Here is a 12,327-nt window from a genome sequence, read left to right on the forward strand (position 1 = left end):
ATAGTTTAAAACATAAATTAAGATTTGTGAATAATATTAATGATATTAAAGATTATATTAGAATGACATTAAATGACAATGCAGCAACTTGGTTTGCTAGTATTGAAAATGATTTAGATAACTTTCAAACATTTGAAAATAAATTTTTAAATTATTATTGGGGTGAATTAGAGCAAGCAAAGTTTAGAGAAATTCTATATTTTGGAAAGTATAATCACAATTTAAAATCAAATATGGTAGATTATGCATTAAAACTGATAACAGTTGCAAAATATTTAGAACCACCACTTAGAGAGGATGAAACAGTCTTAAATGTATCTAGACATTTTGATGTTGATGTTGTGCAAACAGTAACTGTACAAAATATTCAAACAATAGATAGTTTTATTAATTTTATTCAAAGAATACAAAGAGGCAATATGACAAGTAATAATAACAACAGAAAAAACAATAATAACTTTCAATATAATAAAAATGATGATCAACAATATAGACAATCATATAACAATAACACTAGGTATGGTGATAGTTTACAAAATTTTAATAATAATAACAGTAATCAAAATAGACAGAATTTTAATAAAAATACTAGTTATAATAGACAACATTTTAATAACAGTACTAATAATAATAGACAAGATTTTAACAATAGAAGAAATACAGAGCGACCTAACTATAACAGACAGGTAAATTGTGTTCGAAGGAATAGAAGCTGCGAAGACAGGGAACGAAATAGATCAAGGCAAGAAAATGTGAGTAGAAGTCATAGTAGGGAAAGACATAGGACATCAGATCCAAGTGGTCAGATACCATCTGACAATTCTAATAATCAAAATTTTGTGCAGTAAACTTTCTGAATTACAAGTTAGGCCATTGCTATTATGAAAAACCTTCTGAATTTATTTCTTTAGATGAAGAGAAAATTATTGAATCTATTAATTTAATTTATATAAATGCTTTGGCCAAAAATAAAATGATTAAAATTATGATAGATACTGGTTCAGAAAGTACTTTAGTCTCGGAGAATTTTATTTTTAATACATTAAAACTATCAGATATAATAAAGATTCCAAAAATTAAAATTATTGGTGCAAATAATAAGAAGTTGGGTGAAATTGATAAACTAGCCAATTTTAAAATTAATATTCTTAATAAAGAAATTAATATGCAAGGATTTATTGTCAAGGATTTATATGTTGATATATTAATGGGAAATGATGAATTGGAAAAGAAGAAAGTAAAGATAGATTTTGAAGAAAAAATGGTAACTTTGGAAGGGCAAATAATTAAATTTATGCAGAAAGATGAGGTAGAAGAAGGAATAAGAGTTGATAGGATATTATTAAAAGAAAATAATGATGTTTATGAAGCAGAAATGTATTTTGATGATAGGGATATGTCCCAAAAGAATGTAAAGAATAATTATTGTAGTGAATATTTAAGAAATGGAAATTTTAAGCAGATGGATCCCTACGAGGTGGAGTGCGTAAAATTGGAAGCAAGGAATAATGAGTACATAATGAAGAATAATTTTATTTGTAAAGAAGAAGATATGATGAAAGTTTTAAATTGCCCTGAAGAATATAAATCAATAGTCATTTCCATATTGCAGCATCACAAGGGACTTGTCAATAAAGAAAATAGAATTGCACAAAATTATATCCATAGTATAAAAGTTAAAGAAGAAAAAGATTTTAAAACAAAATCATACCCAATACCATATAAATACAGAGAAGAAGTAAACAAAACAATTAATAATATGTTAGAAGATGGAATCATTGAGAAGGCAGACACACGTTTTATAAATCCTATAGTAGTAGTGCGTAAAAGATCAGGTGAAATCAGGTTATGTTTGGATGCAAGGAATATTAACAAGATCACTGAAAAGCAATTTGAAGCACCAATGAGTATAGATGGAATACTAGGAAGAATTACAGGAATGTCATTTTTCACTAAAATCGATTTACAGCATAGTTTTTGGTTAATACCTCTAGAAAGAAAAAGTAGACAGTATACAGGATTTCAGATAGATGGAGTAGTATATCAATTCAAAGTAGTACCATTTGGACTTCAATCATCTTGCAGTGCTCTATGTAGATGTCTTCATGATATTTTGGATCAATATGAACATTTTGTAATTCACTACATTGATGATATATTAATTTTTTCTAAAACGGCTGAAGATCATGAGAAACACCTAAAAATTATAATAAATAGATTAGACAAAGTTGGACTAAAAATAAATCAAGAAAAATGTACATTTTTTTAAAAAGAAGTAATATATTTAGGTTATAAACTTAATACTAAGGGAATCGAAATGGATCCAGAACGGACACAAGTCATTCAGGAATATAAAACACCACACAATTTAAGAACTTTAAGAGGATTTATTGGAATAATTAATTATTATAAAAGGATGATACCAGATCTAAGTATAAAAGAAATTCCATTACTTGAACTACTGAGAAAAGGTGTAAAATGGAGATGGGATCAGAGAAGAGAACTAGCATTCCAAGAAATTAAAAACATTTTTCTGTCAAATTTAAAAATATGTTATCCTGACTACACACAGCCATTCATATTAAGAACAGATGCATCCATAGAGAGATTATCAGGGGTATTATTACAAATACATGATGGGGTCGAATACCCAATACAATTCATTTCAAGAATCACAAAGCCACATGAAAAGGGTTACTCAGTTTCAGAATTAGAACTAGCAAGTATAATACACTGTGTCACAAAATTAAGATTTTATTTGTTGGGTAATGAATTTACAATAGAAACAGATCACCAAGCTTTAACGTCTATATTAAATAACAAATATGGAAACAGTAGAATACATCGGTGGAGTCTAATACTTAGTGAATACTGCTTTGAAATCAAATACATTTCTGGAAAATCCAATATAGTGGCAGATGCTTTATCAAGGTTAGAAAATACACCACAAAAAGGGCAGCGAACAATAAAAATTGGATTAAATCAATTAGTAGAAAGTACAGGATTATATTCTAAAGAAGAAATTATAAGAGATCAGATCAATTTGAGTGAAAAACAAAAAGTCCTTAAGAAAGATGGAGTTTATTATAAAATAATAAATGGAATAGAAGTATATGTAATAACTAGAACTTTAGCAAAGAAAATATTGAAAAATTTACATAACAATTATATGCATATTGGTTCAAGAAAGCTATGGATGCTATTTAGGGACAATTATTTTGCACAGAATGACATAAGTATAGCAAAAGAAATTACTACCCAATGCCCAATATGTCAACTAAACAAAGAAAAGAATTTCAAAAACCAGAACACATATAAATCTAATGTTGTATATGAAAAACTAAATACAGTTTCCATGGATTTTATTTCAAATTTAGTTCTCAGTCCAACAGGAAAAAAGCATATACTAGTGATAGTTGATTTATATACAAAATTTATTAAACTATATCCCTGCTCCAGAACAAATGTTAAAACATTAAAATTATATATTAATCAATTTTTCGAAGAAATAGGACCATTTAGAAATTGCATAATAGATAATGCTACATATTTTAACAACCAAAAATTTCGGGCATTTTGTGAGAAAAAGGGAATCAACATTCATTTTACAAGTATCAGACATCCTCAGGCAAATCCTGCAGAAAGATATATTAAAGAAGTTATAAAATATTTAAGGATACTGTGCCAAAATCAACACGAAACTTGGCAGCAACATATACCACAAGTAGAGTATTTTTTAAATAATACACATAATTTGAATACAGAGGAAGTACCAGAATATTTAATGTTTGGCCATATAGGAAACAGAAAGTGGATTAGTGAATATAATCAGGATATGTTAGAACAAGTAATGCAGAAAGTGAATAACCGAATTAGGAGGAAAGCTGAAAAATATATCAGAAGACAAAATCGAAATATAAAAAAACCAATCACATTTCAAAAAGGAGACCTAGTGTTAATTCGTTCACTTAGAAAAAGTAATGTTAAAGAAAATCGTTGTAAGAAATTTCAACCAATGTTTGAAGGTCCATACAGAATTGAAAATCAGAATGGACTAAATAGTTATGTGTTAATAGATGCAGAGAACAGACTAAGAGGCATGTTTCATATCAATGACATTTTTCAATATCATGAAGAGATTGAATAATGTTTTCTATACCTTTAACACAAATATAATAACACTAATAACTTACTGATAGATCCATTTCATAGATAGATGGTAGATTTCTTTGTTGTGAATCAATTTGACATCATACTTGTTGAATTTTGTACATATGGAAATTAGTTTGTGCCCTAAAAATCATAATTTTGGGGTTAGATACAGAATTGATTGTGTAAATGTCTTTCTAATATAATAATAAAGTGTAAAACTTACCAATTCATATGGATGAAAGCCTGTTAAATGGAAATAATTCCTAAAATTTGTCTATAAATAAACATAACACAATAATAGATGATTAGATTATGTTTATTTTCTCCGTAGTTTCCATTGCTTTATTTGACATGACAGTTTGACCATAGAATAGCCGAACTGTGCTCCGTTGTTCTCTGCTTTGATATAGACAGCGAACAGGGATGTATTTAACACATTTTAAATTAAAAAAAAATTGATTTATTAAATTTAATAAGGTATGAGAAAATTAATATTTAAAGAAATAATAAGTAAATTATTTAGTTTAAATATTATTTTGGGGTATTGTGACGATTGGGGTTTATAGAAAATAATTTATAAGTTATATACTACATAATATTAGATATAAAAAAGTATTTGATTATTTTAAATAAGTTATATACTAGAGAATTTAATAAAAATTATTTATGTGAGGGCATTTTTAAGAAATTAGCATATAATAAGTGTAAAAAGTTGTATTTTAATGTTGTAAATATATTTAAGTGAGCCATGTGCATAGGCAACCAACTATACAGTAAATTGACAGACAGAAATTAATCATAATACGAATGTGAAGTGGGGTTATAATAATAATGTTAGTTTAAAATGTTTAATTTATATATATTTAATGATTTAAATGTTTATTCTGATCTGAAAAGCCTAAATGTCAACAAAATTATCAATAGAACATTAACGAATTCTCCAGAATGCAGAATTTGACCTGTGTTTATGTTGGAACATTCTGGAATAATGATGTCGGTGGATGGAACAGATACTTTTTTCGAGAACATCCATATCGAAGAAATAGAACTAAATAGAACATGATTTCTTACCAGATGATTCTAGAGCATCCAAAAAGATATAAATACCCGTGATTTGGATTCAAGATGGCCAGTTTATTATGAAAGTTAGTAGAAGATGGACAGTTTTTAGTCAGAAAGTCAGTCAGAAAGTTTAGTAAGAAATATGAAAGTTAGTTGGAGTCAGTGAATCAGTTACAAATAGTCAAATTGTTTAATATAGTGAGTTAAATGAAGATTAAAAATTATGCATATATTTTAATGCACATTTATAATTATACAAAAATAATTATTGAAGATTAAAAAAGTATATTAGAAGAATATTGGATGGATATTGGAAGAAATTAAAATTATATTATGATTGGAGATTAGTATAAATCAACTTATAATAATTGGATAGTGGTATATTGAAAAGAAGAATAAATGTAAATGCTGTTTTGCTGGTTTGTTTGGTGGTTTATAAATGCTGGTAAAGAAAAATATATCTTAAATTGGTAGAAGCTGATAATTGGAAAAAGTAATTTCACAAAAACAAGGATAACCGAAGTACGAAGACATTCAGTGGTGATTAGAATCTATATAGTGGAAAACAGTTCATTTAGGCATTCAGTGAAAGAAAGGTACAAAATTTTGTTAATATAATTTAGTTAGTGTCATAACAATTTCAATTTTGAAGATAGTTTGTTTAAATTTTACATTGTTTATAGAATTTAATTAGTTTTATAAGAATATCAATTTAAAGATAGTTTATTTTAAATTTACATTGGCTAGGTTAGATATATATGTGTGTTTCATAATAGTTATAATAAAGATAATTTAAAAAAGTACTTACAAACTAATTCTTTGAGAACCGCGATAAAAACCCTATATATTATATTATTAAAAATACTCATTGCTCATCATTCAAACAAACAATACATCATAACAATATATATATATATATATATATATATATATATATATATATTTATATATATATATATATATATATATATATATATATATATATATATATATATATATATATATATATATATATATATATATATATATGGGCGATTCCTGGTTAAATGTAACTTTTACGTCCCTCTAGGCAAATAACTGATATTTCTTAATTCTATGGTTTAAAGTTTTACAAAAATTAACTTTCTAACATTATTTATCTAAATAAGTGATAAAGTATATGAATAGTTTAGTAAATAGTGCACAAAAATATTTTTAATCTCTTAATATTTCAAGACAGTCCCTGTCCCGATCGTCCATTTTTGACATTGTACTGTTGAAAAACTAACATGTACCCGGAACAATAAATTATTTATTTTTTTTTTAATCTTCATTAGTACTTAATATGTCCATAACTTTATTATAATTTTAATTTTAAAAGAAAGCTAAATATTTTCTATAATATCTTGTCCCGAAGTTCTAATTCAAGACCGTCACACATATATATTTTACACACTACGACTGCATATTTTCCACCAATCTGAAAGTTACTATCACGTGATATACGAAGGATCTAGACCGCATTCGATAAGACGTGTCTCGAAGTGAGTTTGTTTAGGGTTTTTTTACAGCAACGTTTTAATTACATTGATAACTTAGCGTGGTTTTTCTAGTATCAAGACCGTCCACATATCTTCATAAAATACGGAAAGTTATAAAAATAAGTTTTTGCGTTTTTACAAATTATAGTTATTGCTTCTTGGTTAAAATATAACATCAACCCATTGGCCACGCATTTTAAGGTTATGATGCATACATTTTGTAAAATTTTCCAGACCGTCACGTTCAAGACCGTCGCATAGTGTCACGATATTTCTTTGTGACGGTCTTGAATAATAAGTGTATTAACAACTTGTTTTGTTTTAGTTGATATAAATATTATTTCCAAATAATGCATGAAAAGCTAACAATTCTTAAGGCAAAATTAAAAGAAGACAGAGAGAGGGCATACGAAAAAAACTTAAAGAAAAAAAAAGAGAAAAAAGAAATGCATGCGTACTGAAAAAACACAAATAAACATAAATAAGGGTATAATACACGACAATAATTTAGCACCACCTGAGAAACAGGTGAAATCGTTAACACAGACCTCAAAAGCATGTCCAAAAATTACTATTTTGCAACACGTTGTGGTTGAACCTCAAATGAAATTAGTTCCTAATTGTGCTAGTTCTACTTGTTATGATACTTTAAATGAGCAAAGTCATTCTACTCTGAAGATACCAAATACAATTAAAACTATATTAAAGACTAATACAGGGTGTATGGATGCTAAATTAAAAAGTCATTTTAAGGATTCAAAATCAAAAACACCTGAAAAACAAAAGGTGGAAACAGTGACTAATCGGGTGACAAAAGATGTAACGTCCAAACGTTCCTTCAAGGGTAAGTCTGCAATTAGCGAAAAAAATTTAAAAGAAATTAGAAAACAGGCCGCAGAACGAAAGAAAAAACAAAGACAGAATATATATACTAGTCTAATCATACAAAGTAGTGATCATGAAAATTTTAGTGAAAGTGTTAGTGGAAGTAGTGAGTATACTTTAACGCCCGGTGAAGTGACAAAACTTAATGATGAAAAGAGAAGTGAATTTAAAAATCTAACAATGAATTGTACAATTACAAAGTTACAAAACAGACCTAGATTGTATATGGGATTACCAGAACATGCATACTGCACATTTCAATTGCTAGAAAAATATTACACGGTAAATTCTAGGTATATATTTTTAACACTAAAAAAAATCAGGACTGGACTTTCTTTTATAGCTCTAGTAGATGATTTTGGTATAACTGAAAGTTATGCTTCAAAAATATTTTCGAAATCTGTTCCAGTTATAAGTAAATATTTAAGAAAATGTATAATACAACCTCAGGTTTCATTCGTGAAATCAAATTTACCAATAGCTTTTCGAGCTCGATATTGTAATGTTTATTGTATAATTGATTGTTTAGAGATAGAGAAACCAACAGATGCAGTGAAACAATCTTTAACATGGTCAGAATATAAAAAATGTAATACACTTAAATATTTAATATGTTGCACTTCTGATGGTATCATAAATTATACATCGACAGCATTTGGGGGTCGTAAATCTGATGCTGTCATTGCATAACATAGTGTTTTTTAAATATTTAAATATTAAATATTTAAATATTTTACCTACAAATGTTGCTGTTATGGCAGATAGGGGATTTAAACATATTAACCATTTACTTAGGTCTAACGGTTTTCTCCTAATTAGGCCACCGAGTGCCTCTGTAGGTACAAAACCTAGTAAAGATGAGGATGTGAGACCAAACGAATAGCTAGCTTGAAAATTCATGTGGAAAGAATTACTCGTATATTGAGAGAATTTTCATTTTTAGCACCATTTCATCAATACATATGTATTGATAATAAATCTTTGTGTTATTCAGATAATATTATCAAAATAGTGTGTGGGTTAATCAAGTTGCAATCAGGAATAATTTCAGGACAGTAACTTTTTGTAGGTTTTACTTTTATACTTTGTAGGTAGTTATTTAGTTTTAGAAAAAAATTTTAGAATGTTTTTAAGAAAATGGTTGCTAAAAACCTGATATTTCATCTTATTACTATTTCACTATTTGCAATATATACTATGTTGAATAAAATATAAGCAATTAGATTCGCAAATTCATCTATCTAGTGATTGGTCAAGGAAAAACACAATAAAAGTAATTTAATAAAAACAAATCAAACTAATCTCGTAGTGCAAGTGGTTTTATTAATCATAAATTAATTATAGGTACATACCTACATTACACATTATGCTTTATATATAATATATCGTCGACATACTGCCAAAAGTGACCAAGTCAAAAAAATCTCATTTTGATGTTTATTGACCAAATGACTTAAAACTATAAGATCTTTTCCAGAAAAAATGCCCAACTCGTGATATAAATATGGTTGCCTAGTTTCAGGCATGCCTTAGAATGCTTAAGTCATAATACTGGTATTCGCTACCGCCAAAACTGACCAAGGCGACTTGGTCACTTTTTTCGGTAGGTTGTTGTTATTAAACTTGTCTGATCAATTTAACTTAAGTAGACGTTACGTACAAGGATACTTAATTTTGTGTCAAAATCATTGTCCTAACGCAAAGAATATTCAAAAAATGTGTTCCAGGGGGAAGTACATAGCCTCCTTGTGTGCAGAAAATTTAACAAATGAAATTGCAGTAAACATTACAGGTATGTAATTATTTATATTATGTTCCAAAAATTACGTTATAGGTTAGATATTACTTTTATTGTATTTGATTGATTTTGATTTATTTTTAATAAAATATTTCAAGTTATGCCAAAGGGGTATTACATAAATAATATACGAGTGAAATGATTAGAGATTATTGATAACTTCTTTTATTTCAGATCCAACTACTAGCCTCAATAACAGTTCATCGGGTGGTAATCAAAATCAAATACCTATCAAACTGCATGTAGATGCTGAATTTACAACGAGTGAGACTGAATCAGAACCATTTGGAACAGAGAGTGATGATAATTACATTGCCACTGAAGATGAAAGTAGTGAGGATGAAGTATTAGTAAAAAAACCAAGATGGAAAAAAGCCAGTCCAGAAAAATGGAAGAAGAATATTGCCAAACAGAACAAATCGTTAAGTATTCCCTACGTAAGTAAAACTGGTATAAAAAGTCCAAAAAAACCAAAAAAGGTCAACTGCAAAAACTGTAAATTTCAGTGTTCAACCAGTTTTTCTGAAGAAGAACGTGACAAGTTATGCGCAAGTTTCTGGAAGTTACAGTATGAAAGGCAAAAGGACTTTATTCTATCTTGTGTTTCGAGGACTAAGAAAAAATATCGAAGGGTTCGTACTGGAACAGGCACTAAGAAGGAAACATCTAGGAAATATCATTTCCAGAAGAATGAGCACAGAATTCAAGTGTGTAAAGTATTCTTTCTTAAAACTCTTTGCATTAGCCACGGGCCTGTGGATACAGCTTTGAAGGGAGCAAATGAACATGGATTGTTTGCTATTTCAGATAACAGAGGTCATCATGTTCCATCTAACAAAACATCTGAAGACATGATAGTAATAGTAAGAGAACATATTGCCAGCTTTCCTGCGATGGACTCCCATTATTGCAGAAAATCTTCAAAGCGACAGTATCTAGATCCAAGTTTATCAATTTCAAAGATGTATGACTTATACGTCAATAAATGCAAAGAAGATAATAAACCATACGTTTCCGAAATTACTTATCGTCGTATATTTGGGAAAGAATTTAATTTATCTTTCTTTCACCCGAAAAAGGATCTTTGTGAAGTATGCGAGAAACACAAAAAGAAATTAATATCGGATGAAGATTACACAGCTCATATTGCGCGACGTGACGAAGCAAATCAACTCAAGGCCAATGACAAGGTTAGAGCAAATGCAGATACTAATTTTATAAGTGCAACTTTTGATCTACAAAGCGTTTTAAATATTCCAACTTCGGCCGTTTCTCAAATGTATTATACAAGGAAGTTATGTGCCTACAATTTGACTATTTATGAAGCTGCGAAACTCAATAATGCTCACTGCTTTTCTTGGACGGAATTAAATGGTCAAAGGGGAAGTTGTGAAATAGGAACTGCGTTACTCTGCTGGATAAAAAGTATTCCAACTACTATAAAAGAAATTAGTGTTTTTTCTGATAGCTGTAGTGGACAGAACCGAAATCAATTTATTTCTGCTCTCTTTCTGTATATTGTACACCACATGCATTTTGATGTTATCCAACATAATTTTTTGGAGAAAGGGCACACATACATGGAAGTGGACTCAATGCATTCTGCAGTCGAAAAAGCAAAGAAAAATGTATGCATCTTTACACACAATGACCTTTTAAACATTTTCCGACTTGCACGTTCTAATCGCAATAAAAATAAAAGTTGTAGTCCCTATAATGTTCAAGAATTAAGATTTTCTGATTTCATTGACTTAAAAGCTCTAGCAAATACCTGAATTAAAAATAAAAGCAAAGATGAGAAAGGAAACAAGGTTGAATGGCTAAGAATAAAATGCATGAGGTATGAAAAGGCTAATCCAGGATGTATTTTGTTTAAATACAGACCTTCAGAGACAGAGTTTCATGTGCTTCGGGTAGCTGGAAGAGGAAGACCAACAGCAACGGCGATGGATCTACAGCCATTATATAAATCGTTGTTACCAATAACGGAAAAGAAGAAAAACAGTTTGCTTAAACTTATAACAAGTAGCATAATTGCGCCTGAATATCATGATTGGTACAAGTCTTTGCCTGTGAATAATAAGGCGCTTGATAGAGTTCCAGAACCAGCAGTATCAGATTCAGATAGCGATATTGATATTGATTAATTTTATTGTATGTAAGCAATAAACATCTATACTACAAACAATTTTTTTTATTTTTATCGGTTCTTACGTTAGTTTTACCATGTCAAGTTAGACATGCCCAAATCATATTGGTTAATTTTATCTTACATCGGAAGTGACCAAGTCATCTTTATTGCATTTTTGTTAGTGTACCATAAGAGTTATTTTATTATTAACTAAAGTATTTGCCTCTAGATGACTAACCCTCGAAACATAAAACCTTCAAAACTGTGTAGTTATCATGTTTGATTTTATAGCCACTTCTAAAACTTTACACTTCATTTTCTCGAAACTGCCTAAACATGACTTGGTCAAGATTCACTTTAGATGTGGATGTGTACTGTTATTGACGTTAGGTTTTTCCATATTTTCTGAATTTTATTTTGGTGCCGTGCAGGCATTTTACTTGGCAAGACGTTTCCAAAATGAAATTTAAAAAATTTGGAAAAACCTAATGTCAACACCAGTTCGCATCCAAATCTTAAATACAAAGTGAAACTGGTCGTGCTGTATATACATATATTATAATTTTTTTAATGAGTTGCATAAATGTGTAAATATATAAGGTATTACCAGAAGTTTTCTACAGCATCCATTAACATCTTTAAGTATTCTTCATCATATCGCACGCCGGCAAGAAAAATTGGGAATTTTGGGGTTATGCCATGGAAACGTATCAATGAAGTGTCCCAACGTTCACGAAAACCGTCAAATCTCTAACTATAAATTTGTCCACCTGAGGGCA

This window comes from Diabrotica undecimpunctata, chromosome 9 (assembly GCF_040954645.1).
Source record: "Diabrotica undecimpunctata isolate CICGRU chromosome 9, icDiaUnde3, whole genome shotgun sequence".
Taxonomy (NCBI): Eukaryota; Metazoa; Arthropoda; class Insecta; order Coleoptera; family Chrysomelidae; genus Diabrotica; species Diabrotica undecimpunctata.